Source organism: Sminthopsis crassicaudata, chromosome 1, assembly GCF_048593235.1.
Source record: "Sminthopsis crassicaudata isolate SCR6 chromosome 1, ASM4859323v1, whole genome shotgun sequence".
Classification (NCBI taxonomy): Eukaryota; Metazoa; Chordata; class Mammalia; order Dasyuromorphia; family Dasyuridae; genus Sminthopsis; species Sminthopsis crassicaudata.
The window spans coordinates 293,124,744-293,136,422 of NC_133617.1; the positions used below are offsets into that span (position 1 = coordinate 293,124,744).

The 11,679-nt window shown below is 34.2% G+C and overlaps 1 long non-coding RNA gene across 1 annotated transcript; it reads left to right on the forward strand.

Annotated features, from left to right (window-relative positions):
* The first annotated feature begins 2,800 nt into the window (after positions 1-2,800).
* On the forward strand, positions 2,801-9,687 carry LOC141554040 (uncharacterized). The gene is made up of 3 exons (XR_012485762.1): positions 2,801-2,924; positions 4,286-4,366; positions 8,337-9,687. It is a non-coding gene; the product is annotated as an uncharacterized LOC141554040 (long non-coding RNA).
* Positions 9,688-11,679: the final 1,992 nt, after the last annotated feature.

Genomic DNA, 11,679 nt, shown 5'->3' on the forward strand with positions numbered 1-11,679 from the left:
CTTTGCAAATATTATTTTCTTTCATCACATGACAATCCCGGGAAATAGGTGCTATTATTGTTCCCTTTTTATAGATGAGGAAATGAGAAAGATAAAGATGAAGTGACATACCTACAGTCACATCTCCTAAGTGTCTGAAGCTTGATTACAACCTAAGTTTTCCTGACTCTCAGGTCAACTACTTTGTATACTTTGCCCTTTAGCATTTATTTTCTCTTCTTCTAGCCTGTACCCATCCCTACTGGAAAAAAGAGAAAAAAAAGGGGAAAAAAATCCTACTGCAAATATACACAGATAAGAAAAACAAGTTTCCAAGATGATTATGTCTAAAAAATGTTTGTCTTATTCTGTACAAATATTTATTAAATTTAATTGAACAATGAAGGAATGGATTAGTCCCCACCATATTTTCTGTTGGTCAGATTGCAATTAGAATTGTGTTCAGTTCTGGGTGTCACATTTTAAGAGAAATATTAACAAGCTATGGCATATCCAAATGAAGGCAATTGTGATCATTAATGGTTTTGAATCAATTCATTTATATGAGAAATATTTTAAGCCGTTAGGATGTTTCATAATGATCAGAGAAAACAGATGGGAAAGAAAACAATAAGAGATCTTTGAGTAGCCATATGGCTGCCATAATCAAGATAAACCAAATAATTTCTTCGGGGCACCAGAAAATCTTAGGCAATTAGTGGAAGCCACAGGAAGCCAGACTTTAGTACAATATCAAGAATCTATTTCTAGCAATCAGAGCCATCTCTAAATTGAATGAACCATTTAGTAATGGCTGATGACTCATGAATAGAGTTCTGATGATGGAATCAAGAAGACCTGAGTTCAAATCCAGCCCAAGACATTATCTATCTCTGTGATTTCAGGACAAGTCACTTCTCTCTGCTTGAGTTTCCTCAACTTTAAAATGGGGGTAATAATAATACCTACCTTTTGAGGTTGTTGTGAGGATCAAATGAGATTATACTTGTTAAAAAGTATTAAGTACAGTGTCTGGCACATAATGCTATAGAAATTACTCTAGTAAAAGGTGAAATACATTTTAGTAAATTCTCCAAGTAGAGATTGGCTAACTACTTATTAATTATTTAATAATATTTAGGAGGGGTTAGAATAGATGATTTTTTGAGCCTAGTCTAGTTCGTTAAGATTTTATTATTTAATTCATTCTAATGTCTTCTGTATCCCATTTTTATATCTCTCATATATTTTTGTTTTAAAATTTAAAATGTTATCAAGAAATTGTTAGATCTTCAACTCAGAGTTTCTGGATAGACTTTCCATTATTTTGGAAAGTCTAATTTCCCTTTGTATGGCATTAAATGAAGTAAGGTTTCCTATACTTTTTTTTTTTTTTTTGCATTTTCCCTACATTTTAAAAGCAGTTTTCCTCTATATTTCTTACTTTAAAATAAAACCAAGTGCTCATACTATATTCCTATTTAATGTTCCTGACACATAATGCTTTATATTTTACAAGATATTTTATTTATTTATTTGATCCTTTCAAAACCCTCTGAGGAAGGTTGCACTGACATGAAGAAAATGATGCTCTGAAAAGTTAAGAGCTAGTCCATGATCAAATATAATAAATGTCTGAAGGAGGATTCAGACAGTGGTGTTGCTGCCTCTGAATCTGCCCTGTTTCCCTCCACACTGTGCTGCCCCTCTAGACAAAGGAAAGCTTACTCATGGTATCCCAACCATAGCAAGTATGATCATAGCAAGTGTTTTCAGCTTATTCACACACTTTGTTATCACTAAAAGGCATTGATTTTTCTAATGCATGCCAGAGAAAAATGGTTTAGCAAATATCAAAGGGTTGAGGTGAATGAAGCTATTGAAAAATTGTGGATCAGAAGGATGACATTAAGATGTAAACTGATAATCATGGCATGTAATTATGTTATAGAAGTCATCTGAAATGAAGAGCCATAGTGATCAAGCTAGTGATCAAATTATAGGGAAACCTTATATTTGAGTACTTAATGGGGACTAAGGGTGATGGACCTTTTGAGCAAGGACGAGCAGGAAAAAAGTGGAATAGAATTCTCTTTATTATGTTTTAAGGCTCTTCTCTGGAGAATGAAATATTATTTTTGTAACTTTTATTTGATTTGGAGCACTCTTATCCAGAAGGCACAAATTACCCCTGAAAGCTCAGGAATAAAAGGCTCCTAGGGAAGCTGTGGAAATTGCTGTGAATAGCAGCCACTAGCAGTGAAGAGCAGTTTCCCACCTGATTGCCTCACTCTAAATATTGTAGTAAGTAAGTTACTTAGAGGATTTTAAGAAGCAAATTAATGGGCAATCTTGTCATATTGTATTATGTGTGGCAATCACTGCTGACTTAGAATTGAGGTATGAAAGACAGACTTTTGAAAAATTGAAGTAACTTAGAGGATAAGAGAGATAAGTAGCTGTTCTTAGATATGAAGGTGACAGCAATGAAATATCCCAAGGGCATGTGATGTTATTTTAAGCTTGGGTAACTTGGGAAAAGAATTTCCCATTGGTGTGTGGAAGTGGATATTGGATGGGGTTCTGAATGTAATAAATTCATTTTATTAAGTTTAAAGCTTTTATATTATAGCCCATATTTTTGCCAAACATTCATTTTGATGTTTGTCATTCTCTCTCTCTCTCTCTCTCTCTCTCTCTCTCTCTCTCTCTCTCTCTCTCTGTCTCTCTCTCTCTCTCTCTCTCTCTCTCTCTCTCTCTCTCTCTCTCTCTCTCTCTCATATTTATCTATTTCTTCTCTCTAATTATATAATCTATCTAGAAATGGAGAAATAATTCAATGAAAATTTGAAAACATCAACTTTAATGATTTCAATGAAGAGGATAATGACATGAAGTGATCAACGTGGTTGCTGAAGGAAATTCATCAATCAAGACTTTAAAAGGTAATTTATGGAAGGCTGAAGGAAATAAGATGGTCCTGTAAGAATAGTATCAGCAACATTAAAGTTTAGCTTTACTTTACCAACTAAGGCTGGTAAATAATTTTAAGGATAATAAAAAGTTTTGTTATTAAAAATCATATTGTAGGAATAAGATCAATAAAACTATTTTTAGCTGAATTATAACATGTCCTCTGTTTTGTACTTTTGAACCCAAGAATAAAACTTTACTTTTACTCCTGTGAAATTTCCTCTTATTGATTCACTCTAATATTTTAGGTTGTTAAGATATATTTGAATCCAAGTTCCATTACCCAATTTGTTAGCTATATCTTCAAGTTTTGAATTATCTGTATAGCTTTTAAAGTGTAGCATATATACTTTGTTTCATTGTCCTAGAGCCAGCTGTTAATTTGCCTTCCTTATAGGGGGTAACCTTGAGGGGCTGAAGTGTTTCTTTTCTACTAATATTGGCTTAAGCCTCTAATTACAGTGTTTATTCCATTGTTGAGGTCAGTTTGTTGTTCACTTTTCAGTCATGTCTGACTCTTTCTAATCACATTTGGGTTTTTCTGGCAAAGATATTGGAGTGGTTTTCCATTTCTTTCTTCAATTCATTTTATAGATGAAGAAACTGAAATAAACAGGGTTGGATGACTTGCCCAGGATACATAGCAAGTAAGTTCTGAGGCCTGATTTGAACTTGGAAAGATGAATCTTCCTGAATCCATTGAGCTACTTATCTGCCAATAATACCAAGAGACCATCTATAGATTAGAAAGTGAAAAGAATACAAAATCCTATTGCACTGATTCTTTGCTGACTCTGAAAAATCATTTGCTTTGATAAAGCAGAATCATAATTTCAAAGGATTTATGATGGAAGATGCTATCCTTATCTAGAGAAAGAACTGATGAAATCTGGATGCAAATGGAAGCATACTTTTTTCACTTCTTTTGTTTCATAATCAGAAGGAAGAAGAGATTGAATTCGAACAAATGTACAAAGGAGGTAGTTGGAAATGAAGTCAGGTGAGAGAGGAAAATTTCAGAATTCTGGATTTTGGAAATGCTACAATTGTACAATGACACAATTTGGAAATGTTGCAGAGGGTATAATTTTTTTAGTACATTTCCAAGAGATAGGAAGGCTAAAGAGATAGTAAAACCGCCATATTCCAGTAGATGGAATAAATGAGGTAGCCTGAGAAGTCCTTGGAGTTGAAGAGATTAAAGAATTATACTATGATATCAGTCATATTGATGGCTGAATGATTCAGTCAGTGGATAATTACCAACAAGACTATTAGACTTTTAAAAAAATTAAAAAGAAAGTCTTTTTTTTTTTTTTTTTTTTTTTTACAGAGGATGCTAATGAATCATTCTGTATCTCCACTGAAGAAAAATAACAATGAACTTCAATAGTGTAAGGAATATAAGTTTCAGGTAATAAAGAACTTCATTATCACTGTTATCCAAAATGAATATATTCATGCCATTCAAATTGAAATTTTTTTTTTACTTTTTGATTTCTTATGCCCTAAACATTTGAAAAATATTTGTTTAATATTTGATTACCATGTTATAAAGTAACACAAAAACCTAAACACAATAGATTTGGACTCAAGAGAATATGGGTGTGAATTCTGGCTTTTCTTTTCTTTCTGGGACTTTGGACCAGTTACTTAATCTTTCTTTCTTCAACTTCACCTAAGTTAAGCAAGGGAGTTAAACTTTAATAAGTTGTCTTTTCTAAGGTGTCTTCCTTCTCTACATCCCATGATTTTATGATTGTGGTCTAGTGGAAGTAGTGGGTTATAGTATTGGCTCTGTTATTAACTAAATAATATTATTTTAATTTGCTTTTCAACTTCAACTTCTTCATCTATAAAATGGAGTTAATAATATTTAGTATTTTAGGTAATCCAGAAAAATGGACATACAGTTTTCTTCTTATTATCACTCCACCCACACTAATAATAATAATTTCTGGTCTATATGTCTTAAATATGAGTTATAGTGGCATAAGTACAAATGACTTTAGTTGTTATAGTGTCATGTTGTGTGTATATAAAAGTTCTTTGAAAATGGCAAGGGCTATTGAAATGCTAGCCACTGAGCTTATCATGAAAATTAATAACAAAAGGAAAATGAGCTTAGTCATCTAAGTGCAATGTACCGTAATTTTTTTTGAAACAAAGAAGTGATAAACTGTTAGGACTTTAATCATAGAATGGAAATCTGATCAAAGATAAAAATTGAGTCATAAGGCAATGGGGAATATCACTTCTAATATTCACAGAAGTTTCATCTGAGACTGCTCTCTGATGTAGGCTACTCTCTGATGTATTTCAAGAGATCACAATCTGAAGAAGAAATTTCAAAGCTCCTTGTTGGGCTCTGCCACTTGGGGAGGGGGATTATTCAATGAACCTTCTTGGACATCCCCAATTCTTACTTTTTATATGAAGACCTGAAGAAATTAGTTCTAGATGTTTAAAATATCAGTCAACAATATGACTGTCATATCAGTCAACAATCTGAGACAATATGTAGTCATTGGTTTAGGTTCTATAGTTCTTCTTATTTAAATGCTTTAAGAACTGCATGCAAGCAGGATGCAATTTCACTATTATCCTCCAGATGTCAATAGAATCTGAGAAAGTTCCCCAGTATACTGGGATTGACTTCCTACAGTGAATTTATGATAGGACATGGACAAAAGTTGCACAGGATGGGTAGTCATGGATGTGTTGAGATTGGTATTGTTTGAAGGAAAATACACAGATAAAATTAGAGATCCATTTGATTATTTAATAAGAACAAAGAATATACTGGAAATTTGTTAAAATTGGATAGATATTTCTGATACTTAAGCAGAGTATGGTTATTGGAAAAGAACATATCTGAATTTTGACATGCAAAACTGAAGTAAATCGATGTAATAACCAGGACTATGCTGGCAAATTTATTTTATAACCAGCTTCTGAATCTTTACAACAACACACTTTGAAGTGCAAATCTGCCTTATTAACATTTTTCTCCATTACTTTCCTAAGTTTAGACAATCAACAATCCAATAAATCAGCCTTTATTTGTGGCATTCATTGATTTCTTAGGTGTAAATGCTTACATCACAAATTTAACAATTGACTCTTAAAAGCTGCTATAAGCTGGTTATAGCACATTTGCAGACTAATTACCTAGCACTTTGCTTTCACAAAATGATCCACTTAGTGAAGGGTTTGTTGTTCTCATTTAGAAAGTTAGTTATTTATGTAATAAATGTATATTTTAACTAAAACATTTTTTAACACTCATGATAATCTAGGTGCTACACAAAGTATCTTTCATATACTTCAATAACATTTTCCCCATGTTAATTAAGTTGGTTAAATAGATGTATAGATATAAACTGGAACAGATGTATGATAGAATAATCCCTAGCTCCAGGCTTTATTTAGAAGGTACTCTGTAAATGTTTACTGCATTGAATTAAACAGGTAATAAGTAGTGAATCTTTCTTAGCTAGTTAAACACAGAATTTGTTGTAATGAAGCCCTGAATTCAAAACAAATATGAAGACTAGCTTTTTTAGATCCTATTTTCTCGTTATTGTCTATCTAGGGAGCTAATTCAGCCAAAAATGAAATACATTCATCACAATTACAACCTAGCTGAAATTTAAATGACTCCAATATGGCAGTTGTTCTAGGGTACTCTAGCTCATCTGAAAATGACTGACAGAAAGCCCATTTTCATTTTCCTTCTTTATTACCTGTCATTGTGGTGTTCATGAAAAGTGCCAGTTTAGACCTCTAGAGAGTCTGTGTTCATGGAAAAACACAGCACAAATGACACCAGCAGTGGGAGAGACTGTCCCTCCAGGTGTGACCCGAAAACATCACCTTGCAACTATCGATCATTTTACAAAGCTCCTTTCAAATCTTCTTATGGAGTAGAAGAGAAATTAAAATTGGAAGGGACAGTAGAGTTCAGCTAATCCAACCTCACAACTAACGCTGAAATCCTTCTATATTACTGACAAATGATCATCTAGCTTTGGACGCAATGCTTTTGGAAGTTCATTGCTTTGAAAAGTTGAGTTTTCCATTACTGGGTGACTTTAGTGGCTATTGAGATATTACTCAATCATTTCTCTGCAGTGTATTTAACATATCTATGTATCTTGTACATATATATATATATATATATTATATTTAAGTAGCATTATAAAGTTATCAAAGCATTTTATATGTTTTTCACTTCATCCATACAAAAACTCTTGTGAAATAAATATGAGAAGTTTTAAATACACATACACACATGTATATGTATATATGAAAAGCTAGATGTGCATAGCATATAAATACACATGTGTATATGTGTGTTTATATATCTGTTACATACATATAGATACACCTTTGCTATTCTACATGATAAATCCTTGTTATGGGCCAGAACTCTGCACTTAAAACAAAGGATTCTTACAAGGTACTAGCTCAGTGGAATTGATAAAGACAATAGTTATCTAGTTTAGCATGGTGATTAATAGTTCTCTAGTTCAATACATGTACTTAGTACTTAATATAGTTCTACAAGATTGACACTGAAGATGATGCAATTATAATGGAGTATAAAACAGCCAGCAGGGACTGAGAGACATATTCATTCCATCTCTACCTTTGTGGTAGCTGGAGGCTGAAGCACAAGCCCTCGGACTCAGAGAGATTCATTCCCTCTCCCTTTGTCATGGTAGCTGGCCTCCTGCACTTCCCCCACTGAGACCAAGGCCCATCTGAAAGGTTTTCCAAAAAGCTACCCAGCACATTATAGCACATTTGCAGACTAATTACCTAGCACTTTGCTTTCACAAAATGATCCACTTAGCGAGGGGTTTGTTGTTCTCATTTAGAATGTTAGTTATTTATGTAATAAATATATATTTTAAATAAAACATTTTAGACAATAAATAGGAGACAATAAAGAATTTGGACTTAACACCTGGCTATTCCCCTGGTGAGTAATCTGCTGAAATAAGGCTGCTCCAAGACCTCCAGAAAGCCAATAAGAACCTTAACAAATCCTCAAATAGAATCATAGAATTGAAAGAAATTAAGTTCAGTTTTATATCTGAAAAAGAATTCATTGGAAACATATTCAGCAAGTAGTTATCTGGTCTTTACTAGAAGATCTCTGATCAGGGGAAATATACTACCTCCTAAAATAGCTCATTTCATTTTTAGATAGTTCTAAGTATAAGAGCACAGTGGAGGCAGCTAGGTAGCTCAGTGGATAGAGCTCTGGATAGAAGATCTGAGTTAAAATCTGTCTTCAAACACTTGCTACCTGTGTGATCCTGGACAAGTCACTTAACGCCCCCCCCCTTTTTTTTTTTTTTTTTTTTTTGCATCAGCTTCCTCACCTGTAAGAAAATAAACTGGAGAAGGAAATGGCAAACCATTCTAGTACTTTTGCCCATGGACAATCCTATGGACGGCCCTGGTGTGCTGTAGTCCATGGCATCATGAAGAATCAGACATGAGTGAATGACTGAACTATTAAAAAAAGTTGTAAGAGCATTTTTTCTTCATAAAACTAAATTGTTCTCTTTGCTATTTTCCTGGATTGATTCTACTCAGGGGAGCTGGGATTGGAGCAAACAATGGATCTAATTTATGGGTTCTTCATTTGATTTCATGGACCCCTTCAGGAGTCCATAGATAAACATTTCAGGGAGCCTATATACTTGAATGAGAAAAAAAAAAATCTTTGTTTTCGTTAGCCTCTAAATGAAATTTAGCATTTCTCTCAGTTATGTAATTCTGCGGAGTTCATAGATTTCCCATGTCCATGATACACAAAAGGATTAAGAATCCATGGTCTAATCCTTCTTTTGTGGGTAAGCCTTTTTGTCTACTGTCATATTTTAAGTCTTCACTACTTCCTTCAACTGAGCATCTATGACATGATTTTCAGGTACTTGCTATCCTGAAGACCTTTCTCTGGAAGATTCAGACACACATTATATGTCAATTCTCATTATTTGCTGATTCTGTATTTGTGAATTCCTACATGGGAAAATTTCATTTGTAATTTCAAATCAATACTCATAGTTCTTTTCCAATCATTTGTGGACATAAGAGTTGCATAATATTTGAGTTTTCTGATGCATGTTTCCAGCTGAAATTGAACAAAGGCAAAGCTTGTCTTCCTTGTTTCAGTTCTCAAACTGTAAACAAGTGTCCTTTTCACAGTTTACTTAGTGCCAGTCTTTTTTTTTTTTTTTTTTTTTTGCATTTTCCTCCCTTTTTTGTCAGTGATTTTACTGTTTAAAATGGCCCCCAAGCATAATGCTTAAGTACTGGCTAGTGTTCCTAAGTGCAAGAAGGCGGTGTTGTTACTTATGTAGAGAATATGGGTTAGATAAGCTTCATTCAGGTTTGACATATATTGCTGTTGGCTGTGAATTGGATGTTAATGAGATGTCTTTAAACAGAAAAACACATAAAACAAGGTTATTTGTTGATCAGCTAATGAAAATGTGAGCAGAGGCTTGTAGGAGCCTAACTCTGTATTTCCCTTAGGAGCAATTATTCACTAATTCAGTATTTGTGGTGACCTTATAGAAAATAACTACCATAAATGATGAGAATCAATTGTTTGTATGTATGTATACACATGCCCAAAATACATATATATACAAATTGATGCAAATATGTCTATACACATTTGTGTATATATAGATGTGTATATCTATATATCAATACCCATATCCATCTATCCATTCATCCATCCATATATGTAGGGATATATATATATATTTTTTCCTGAGTTCACCACTCCTCTGTTAAATTAGGTAGCATGCTTTTGTTTTTTATTTTAACTTTTTTATTTTCATTTTATATTTTTCAATGGACAGAAATCCATTTTCTCTTTCTCATTTCCCCTGCCCTTATTGAAAAAAGTAATCAACAAGAATTTATTAAGCACCTACTATGTGCCAGATACTGTGATAAGTGCAAACCATGTAAAGAAAGAGGAAAAAAAAATAACAGTTCTTGCTCTCCAGTAGCTCACAGCCCAGTGGGGGAGATAATATGCAAACAACAATGTACAAACAAGATGTGTGTGTATATATAGACACACACACACACACACACACACACACACACACACACACACACACACACACAATAAACTAGAGATAAAAGAAAGGGAAAAATCCCTATAACAAAAATGCCTCATCAAGCAAAATAAATTCCTGCATTAGCCATATTGCACATTCTCTAGGATAATGAAGCTTCAGTCAGTATTGGCTTTTTTTGGTGTCCTATTACATTATCGACTCACGTTGAACTTTCAGTCCACTAAAATTGCCAAATATTTTCAGAAAAGAAAAACAAAACTTTCTAGACAGGAATGGTAGAATAAACTGTAATTATCATTACAGTGGAGCCTGAAGCTAGAAGATCTCTTGAGCTCAGGAGTTCTGAGCTACAGTGGGGTAAGTATTTTGCAAATTTCAAGTAATTATTAATTATTTTTATTAAGACAATTTATCTCCTTTTTCCTTTTCCTAAGCACATCCAAGTCAGATGTCAAAGAAATGCAAATTAAGACAACTCTGAGATACCACTACACACCTGTCAGATTGGCTAAGATGACAGGAACAAATAATGATGAATGTTGGAGGGGATGTGGGAAAACTGGGACACTAACACATTGTTGGTGGAGTTGTGAAAGAATCCAACCATTCTGGAGAGCAATTTGGAATTATGCCCAATCTGACAGGTGTGCAGTGGTATGTCAGAGTTGTCTTAATTTGCATTTCTCTGATCAGTAGTGATTTGGAACACTCTTTCATATGAGTATGTAAAGGGCTAGAACTGAGCAATGCACTTGGATAATTGAAGGTTGACCCTCCCCAGCTGTTCTGTGCTGACTTGATTGGTGGGATAAAGAGGGGGAAGTGACTTGTGTGGGAGGAGTAAGAGAAACTTGGGTGGTGGAACTCACTCTCACTCACACTCGTGACCTGATGTTGGAGGCGACAGTAAAGATCTAGAATAAAGACATTTAGTGATCCTGACTCCTGCTGATTTCTGGGAAGATAGAGTTCCAGCATTTGGCACCCAACGTGGGGCTGGCACCCTACTTCCACCGAAGTCCTCCTGTGACCAGGAGATTAGGTGAGTATTCTAATAGAAATAAGGAACTTACCTTGTTAAGGACTAAATCAGCAATCTCTAGTAACTGAGATGGGGCAGATGTTAGGTAAATTCTGGGCCTCAGCTGACCCTGCTCCAACCCCAGCCCCTGCCTCATCTAGAAATGCTATAGAGGATATAATTAAGATAATTGATGAGAAAAGTTTACTTGTTACCATCCCACAAATGAATAATCTCTTATACTCATTGAGTCGCATGTCCCCTTGGTTCTTAAATGAAGAAAAACTACATATAGGTAAATGAAAGCTAGTAGGACTTGAAATGAAAGAATTTTACTCAAAAAATGGGCTTTGTCCAATTTTCCCAGAGGTATTTTATCTATACAACGTGATTCTATTAGACTTAAGCTATCGAGCAGAGTTTAGGAGAAGGAAGAGTTCTAAAGGAACAAAAGATAGAAGATAAGCAAACTCAGGACATTGCCAGAGGGCAAGGGGATTTGAATGAGGAATCTGAGTGTGTTGACTGTCCAGAAGAAATTTCAGCCCCACCTAGAGAGCAGATTATTGATTATTGATCAGCCCACAT